The sequence below is a fragment of the Lissotriton helveticus genome, chromosome 8 (assembly GCF_964261635.1).
Source record: "Lissotriton helveticus chromosome 8, aLisHel1.1, whole genome shotgun sequence".
Taxonomy (NCBI): Eukaryota; Metazoa; Chordata; class Amphibia; order Caudata; family Salamandridae; genus Lissotriton; species Lissotriton helveticus.
Genome location: NC_136069.1, coordinates 1,597,324,059 through 1,597,332,744, shown reverse-complemented (window position 1 = coordinate 1,597,332,744; position 8,686 = coordinate 1,597,324,059). Strand labels below are relative to the sequence as shown.

General features: G+C 42.0%; 1 protein-coding gene across 3 annotated transcripts in view; it reads left to right on the top strand.

Moving 5' to 3' along the window:
* Nucleotides 1-666: 666 nt before the first annotated feature.
* The window catches only part of LRIF1 (ligand dependent nuclear receptor interacting factor 1), a 173,016-nt gene continuing 164,996 nt past the window's right edge, over nucleotides 667-8,686 (top strand). Inside the window, exon 1 of one of the 3 annotated variants that reach the window (XM_078658648.1) lies at nucleotides 667-988. The gene's annotated coding sequence lies outside the window, so the exon portion shown is untranslated. The remainder of the gene's footprint in view (nucleotides 989-8,686) is intronic. The other 2 variants (XM_078658646.1, XM_078658647.1) reach the window with 2 other exon arrangements.

Genomic DNA, 8,686 nt, shown 5'->3' with positions numbered 1-8,686 from the left:
CTTTCCTGGACCGGAATCAAGCATCCAAGGACCGGTTTCTGGCTATCAGCCTTCATCAGCCTGGACAGCTTGACTCTAGTGGTGTGGAGAGCATGGGACTCACGTCTGAGCATACCCATCCCACTGGCCGGAAGGCATGGCTTGGCAGTTCGGACTGGACTGTTCCCATGAGGCACAGCTTCAGAATGATTTGCATATAGCCATGTCTGAACTGGGGTGGCAGAGTGGGCTAAAAAACGGTGATTGATTAAACCCAGATCTTTTGACTGGGTGTGAGTGTTTGATTGGTTCAGATGCTCCGTCCATCACCACCCCCTTTTGTACCGCTTTTGGCCGCCATAAGTGTGGCAGGGTATGCTCAGACGTGAGTCACTTGCTCACTTTGCCACTGGATTCAAGCAAGCCGGGCTGAAGACTGCTGTAATGCCAGAAACCGGTTGGGCTGAAGACGGCTGTAGTGCCAGAAACCGGTCCTCGGAAGCTTGTTTCCGGTCCAGGGAAGGCATGGCTTGGCAGTTCGGGTTGAACTGTTCCCATGAGGCACAGCTTCAGACTGATTTGCATATAGCCATGTCTGAACTGGGGTGGCAGAGTGGGCTAAAGAGCGGTGATGGATTAAACCTAGATCTTTTGACTGGGTGTGAGTGTTTGATTGGTTCAGATGCAATTCCGGGTATTGTGTAACCCGTCATCCTCGTTGTAGGAAGTTTGGACGCTATCACGAAGGAAAAGAATACAGCGTCTTTGGGAGTTGTTTTTTTCATGTTTCTTTTTCTTTCTCGTGGCCACATTTGGATGGATAGCACCTTGCTGAGATTAAGCATAGGTACGTTTTTTTGGTTTTGTTTTGGTCTACTGACATTTTTCCCCTGTTATGGGAAAGGAAGGAAATTGACTTAAAAATATCCGACAAAAGGAGAATTACAGTGCATTTACGCCAGCATTCCCCTCTGTGACAACTGAAAGATACAACTGTGGGACTGTGCTGGTAAGCAAGCAGGGGTGGGTTGTTCCCATATATGTGTGGATGTATGTGCAAAGAGAGATGATGTTGGAGGCTGTATTTATGATCTCTTGTGTTTTCTTTCTTTCTTTCCTTCTGCAGCTTATCAAGCTTTAGCAGTAGCGATTCCAGAGGGGTAACGAGGTCGGACTGAGTCCATTGGTCTTTCCTTCTCTTTATTTTTGTTTTTTCCCACCTTCTCCCTGTGCTCGGGCAGTGGCTTTCGCTTGTGACATTTGGCGAGCCGCGGTCCGAGTGGGGGTAGCGGATTGGGTATATCCTCGCTTCTGCAGTGTGGGTTAAGTCGGGTGCAGATCTAACATTTGATTGGTTCAGATGCTCCATCCATCACCACCCCCTTTTGTACCGCTTGCTAAATAATGCATAGCGATGTGGTGGGACCGCCGCCAGGTTCCCCGCGCTGAGGACTGGCTCTGAGATGCAGCATTCTGCCACAGGTAGTTGGCTGCCTATTGGGACCTCATGCCTATCCAAGCGCACCCCTGGGATATCTGGGAGCCGCTACAGACCTAGCTGCGGCTGCATGCAAAGGATGAAAGTCGTTCTCCCTCCCGAGCCTCTGTGGCTGCCGCACGGGTCTGAAAGAATTGGGTCAGACTGATAGCAACAGTGAGATGACTGGGCACAATATGAGGAGGCCGGCCTCCCCACACCCCGCTTCCCTCTCCTTTTCTCCCCTGGTTCCATATTTTTTTTCCACTTGGGATTCTCTTTCGGGTTCCCAGGAACTCAGTATATAACTGTATGGCATACAATGATGGGCTCCGGCACTAGTAACTGATATGTACAGGCTGTTCGGAGATCCTGCTACATCTCAGTGTGGGGTAGTACTGTAGGTATCCTCCTTTGTTTTAGCATTTTTAACTGTACGTATCTGGTAATCCTTATTTTATCCATTTTAAGCATTTTTGCAACTGTTATCTACGTTGACTGTGTAAATTCTACCTGTTCTCCATAACTATTTTTACCTGGTTTGTCTGCTCTTCCCCTTTTTCTGCTGTCTTCCTGGGCCGCTCTCTGGTCCACCACGGCCCCTTGGTGCCGTTTGAGCGGACAGAGGAGCCCGGAAGGCGATTCTGAAGGTCAACGCCCACCATCTTTGGGCAGTTGACGTCTAGTCTCTTGCACGCCTTCCTCCTCTCGGGCTTCCGGTCCCTACTAATTCCGGAGCCCAACGCGGACGCACATGCAGTGTGTGGTAGTACCGTAGGTATCCCCCTCTGTTTAAGCATTTTTAACTGTACGTAATTGGTAATCCTTATTTTATACATTTTAAGCATATTTGCACTGTTCTCTATGTTGACTTTGTAAATTCTACCTGTAGTCCCTAACTATTTTTACCTGCTTCACCTGCTCTTCCCCTTCTTCTGCTGTCTTCCTGGACCACTCTCCGGTCCACCGTGGCCCCTTAGTGCCATTTGAGTGGAGAGAGGATCCCGCAAGGCGATTCTGAAGGTCAAAGCCCACCATCTTTGTGTAGTCGAAGGTCTAGTCGGGCTTCCGGTCATTACTTATTCCAGAGCTCGACACAGACGTGCAGTGGACGCACGCAGCTGGTGCGCCACTGGCGCGTCGAAGGCACGCCAAAGGCAAGCTAGTCTGTGCCCGTCCCCGCCGGGACGCCGCCAGCCACCATGAGGGCTGCATCTTTTTCTTATTTTTTACTTTCTTTCCTTCCCCACATCTATTCCCCTGGGATAGGCTACCATAACTGCGGATGGCTATTAAGGCCTACTCAAGCGAGGAACTTATAACCTTAGGGAAACATACTCCGGGAGTACTCTGCACACAGAAATTATACCCTATGGAGACTCTTGCTTTTTGGCAATGTGGCATTCACAAATTTATATGGATATATAGGTCGCCCCTAGACAGGCATAATGAATTTGGGCCCTCAATAGATGCCCCTTTTAAAAGTAAACAACCTGCTATCAGCAACAATACCTTCTTGGAAATGGTCTCGCGTACCTTTTCTCAGCATTGTACATATCTTAATGTGTGCTTGATTCCTAAACATGCCTCAGAACTATGGTTCCTCCTAGATTCCACAAAGCTGGATATAGGTTTAATCACGGAAACATGGCAAACTCAGTCCTCCTACCCTTCTATAGCCATAGCACTTTCGCAAGGCTACAGCATAACTAGGTGCGATAGACAGCACAAAAAGGGTGGAGGGGTAGCCATAGCGACAAGAAACCCTCTAAGAATAGACACCTTGGACTCCTGCTCTACACCTATGGTGGAAATGATAATCTTTCACTGCAAGCCCCAACTAACATAACCCTCATTTATCCCCCCCCCCCTCCAGAAGGGAAACAAGACTTCAGCACCAAGCTGATGGAACAGGTAGCACCTCATATCCTATCGTCAGAAAATGTCCTGCTGCTGGGAGACTTCAATTATCACCTAGATAATCAAAATGATACTGACACTATGTGGATACTAGCAGATATGGAGGCACTCGGTCTCCATCAATTGGTATCAGGCCCCACACATACGGGCGGGCATGCATTAGATCTAATCTTCACTGATACCAAAAACCTTACAGTAGATGCTCCCATGGAGCAGATATGGACTGACCATTTTTCCATTAATATCCACTTAGATATCAAGACCCATAAGGATATACGCAGTCATGGAACCAAGCACATAAGACATTGGAGGAAGGTAGTGCCCTCTGCCTTTCTCCCGGTCTTTACTCCTCCCACCATTACTGGCCACAAAGATATTAATCTGGCCCTGACTGCATTTGAAAACTCATTCATAAATGCCTTAGGCTCCATTGCTCCGCTAAAAAAACCTAAACCACAAGGAGAAAACCCCCCTGCTCCCTGGTCCTCCAAATCTCTAAAGAAAGAGAAAGCCACAGTAAGGAGACTAGAACGCAAATGGAGGAAAACTAAAACCAATGAGGGCAAACTCGCCTATAAACCTGCCCTGAGAACGTATCTCAAATACTGCAATTTGGCCAGAAGAACTCATATAGCAGAGAGAAATAACTCCGCTAAAAACTAATACAAGGAGCTTCTCAAAATTCTCAACGAACTCACGAACCCCAATAGTGGTAATCATACGATACCGGTGTCACAATCTCATTGCGACAACCTAGCGGCCTAATTCGAACATGAAATTAACAGCATTTACAACTTGTTTACAAACACAGAAGCCTTCGTAAGCCAGGCACCTCAAGGAGCACTACAGCCCTGCACTCTGGAAACCTTAAGTCGGATGACAGGAGATCAAACTCAAGCCCAAATAAACACCATAAAATATAGGTCCCTGGAAGACCCCCCCCATAAATTATCACTACCCAATCCCCTATTCTGTGCACCCCAACACTGCCTTATGCAACCTCTCCCTACAGCAAGTTGCCATACCTTGCAAATGGAAGACATGTGTATTAAGCCCATTCTTTAAAAAGTCACAGCAGACCCGCGGAACTTGGCAAACTACAGACCTATGTCTCTGCTTCCGCCTGTCTCCAAAATTTTAGAGTCCTCAGTTAATGCCCAACTAGTATCATACCTTGAATATAATCATCTGCTGGACCCCTCACAGTCAAGCTTTCGTGCCTCTCATAGCACTGAGGCTGTTCTAGTGGAAGTGATGTGCACATTTAAACTGGTATTAGACCAGGGATCCTGGCCATGTTGTTACTTTTGGATATTTCAGCTGCTTTTGATACCATCTCCCATCATATCTTAGTACAAAGACTTTGGGAGTTTGGTCTCACAGGAAAAGCTCTTAAGTGGCTGAAGGATTTCTTGTCAGAACATACAAACTCGGTCCAGCTGGACGAGCTCATATCAGCATCCACAGTTCTTGATGACGCAGTACAGCAGGGCTCAATTTTGAGCCCCACTCTATTCAATATTATGTGGCCCCCCTAGCGAGACTCATAGGATCATGTGGTTTTGAAACCATCTCTTACACCGATGACACACAACTGGTCATCACCATGGATCCTGACCCAACTTTGACCAAAGCTAAATTTTAAAAATGCCTATTGACAGTAGCCACATGTGTGTCCAACAACTGTCTACAACTGAACATGGCTAAAACAGAGATTCTTCTGTTCGGGAAGGCACAAACAGCTTGGTCAGCTGACTGGTGGCCATCGGATCTGGGCCCTCCACCTATTCCTAGTAAATATGCAAAGAACCTAGGAGTGCTGATTGATGACAAGCTCACTATGAGTGAGCAAGTCAAAGCGGTCAATGGAACCTGTTTTGGTCTCATGCGATCACTTCAATGGACTCCTCTCCATGCAGATAGACTTTGGTACAAGCACTGATAAGGAGTCGTCTGACTACGCCAATGCTCTTCTGGTGGGTATCAACGAAAGCCTCCTAGCCAGGTTTCAGGTGGTGCAGAACTCTTCTACTCGCCTGGTCCTGAATCTTCCGCCGCTCTCTGTTGGAGCCCTCTCTCCATTCCCTTCACTGGCTCCCAATCAAAAAGTGTGACCTTTTTAAACGTCTATGCTTGGTGTGTTAGACCCTGCATGAAAAGGGTCCACTCTACCTTAGGCACAAATTGCATCCATACATCCCGGCTACTCAGCTTAGATCAAGTGACCTATTACCTATGCCCAAAAACACATTGGAACCCCTTCTCGTTCCTGGCTCCCAAACACTGGAATCAGTTAGCTCTATCTAATCGAGCATGCTCTGACTTCACCACTTTTAAAAAATGCCTGAAAGCATGGCTATTCACTCAGTAAGCTCTTCAATTATAGCTTGCCCCCTCCCCCCACCACAAAGGCGCCTAGAGATCCCTTTGTGGATGATTTGTGTGCCTAACAAATGGAACACATAAATAAATAAATCTCAATGCGAAACTAGAATGTGAGCGATTTGTCTTACTATCATGCTTGTACCCACAAATATTTTCACTAAACAAAACTAAAAACCAAAAAAAAGTGCATGGATAGATTATGTAAATGTTAAAAAAAACTATCTCACTATTACCACACCTATCAGTGCACCAGTAGGGAAAGCATTGGACTGCAGCTGGGTAACATTTTATGTTCTCACTCATCTATGCAACAGTAGGGAAAGCGTTGGACTCCAGAGGAGCAACATTTACCATTCCCACTCTAGCCTGTGCAGTAGGGGAAGCATCTGGCTCTGGAGTGGTAAAATATACTATTCCCACTCCATTCTGTACAACGGTAGGGAAAGTGTTAGACTTTGGAGGTGTAAAATTTTGTATTTCCACTCCAGTCTGTGCATCAGTAGGGAAAGTACTAGACTTCAGAGGGGTTTAATATACTATTCCCACTCCAATCTGTGCAACAGTAGGGAAAGTGTTGGACTCTGGAGGGCTAACATTTACTATTCCCCTTCCAGTCTATGCAACAGTAGGGGAAGAGGTGGATTTCGGCTGCGTAAACTTTACTGTTCCCACTCCAGTCTGTGCAACAATTGAGAAAGCGTTGGAATTCAGAGAGGTAAAATGTACTTTTCCCACTCCAGTCTATACAACAGTAGGGAATGCATACATTAGACTCCAGGGGTTTACATTTACTATTCCCAGTCTAGTCTGTGCAACAGTAGGAAAAGTTTTTGACTCTGGAGGGATAACACTTACTATTCCCACTCCAGTCTGTGCAACAGTAGGAAAAGCGCTGGAATTCAGAGGGGTAGCATTTACTATTCCCACTCTGGTCTATGCGACAGTAGGGAAAGCATTGGAATTTGGAGGGGTAAAATGTACTATTCCCACTCCAGTCTAACAGTAGGGAAAGTTCTGCACTTCAAACACATAACATATATGAAACATAACCCTATTAATTTAATGAAAATATAAAACTCAATATGAACTTTGTTAACCCCCCAAAAATATGAAAAACTATTAAACAATTAACATAATTATTAACCAATTTAATAAATAATTATCAATTCAAAACAATTGGCCATCATGTATTACTTAATAGATTTACCACACTATACACCCACAAACCTAGCAGCCCACACTTAAAATATAACTAACATAAATAATTGATAATGAATTCAATATTAATGAATACATTAATATTCAGTAATTCATTAATTAGTCAATTAATGAATGTGTAATAATGTATTTATTCATTAATAATGAACGTTGCACCCTATACCCCTACAAACCCACACCTAACTTAAAAAATATAGTTATTACAAAATGTACATAATTAATAGTCAATTAAATATTTGTTATTAAATGGTTAATTAATTGTTAATTAATTATTACTCAATTAACTTTCTACCCTATACCACTACAAACCGAGTAATCCACACCTAATAAATAACTTTTAAAATATAATTACTATACATTTTAAATAATCAATATGAAATTAATTAATTATTATTAAAATAATTATTAATGAATTATACTTAATTAATGTCCAACTCTACACCCCTACAAACCTAGTAACCTGCTATGTGAATATATTTTACTATTATGATTACATTAAAAAACAATACATCACTTAATATTACAAACTGTATGTCAAAATATTATTAACAATCATACAAACAACTAAAAGCCAACAAATGTATATATGAACTAAAACACATAAAGATATTTAAAAAATGATATTTTGTACAACAATATTATTCAAAAATTATATTTACAACAATAATATTCTGCATCCAATATTTCCAAATCTATATTTTGTCAAAACACCATCCACACTTCCCTAAACCCAATAATGACTATACATAGAATGGTTCCATGTTTAAATATCAAAGTAAAAAATATAGTTTACAAAAATATTGATGTAAATATATTGATCACAAAAATATTAACTCCCTATACTTAAACAGGTAGGTACAATAATATTGAATAAAAAATATCGAAGTAAAAAATATAGATGTAAAAAATATCGACTTAAAATTATATATGACTGAACCAAAATATATTAAATAATATTAATATTTTTAATAAAATAAATTACATTTAATATATATTTTAACTAAATATAACAAAAAATAATAATTTAGAAAAAGATACACACAGAAATGTGTACATATACATATATTTACTTAAATACATTTTATTAACTATTATCTTTATTTAATGTATAAACTTTTTAAATTATATAAAAATAAAATATATACGTATATCAATAATTTTAAATAAAATAAAACATTCTATAATTAATTAACACATTAAACAATTATAAAAAAATAAAAAAATACATTTCACAACACAATAATTACGATAGCAGGGAAAATATTCCAGTGAATGCAACAATAAGGAAAGTGTTGGATAGCGGAGGGGTAACAAGTACTATTCCCACTCCAGTGAGTGAAAATTAGGGAAAGTGTTGGCTAGCAGAGGGATAAGAATTACTATTCCCACTCCAGTGAGTGCAACAGAAGGGAAAGTGCTGGATACCTCACCAATAAAAAACAAAATCTACATTTTTAATAAATTTAATTTCCATTATTAACATAAATAATATTGACATTTAAATATATTATTATTAAAAAAGATAATAAACATTCATTCATTACACATTGTTTAACCCCTTCGCCGTGACGCGAATTCCGCCGTGGTGCGGGTGGCTAGGGGGGTGGGCATGGCGCTGCGGTACTCATGACGGCTCCGGGCCATCATAAATTACGGTGGGCGTGTGCTCATGGCGGCCGGGATCCATCCGAGCTCCGCCCACTGATC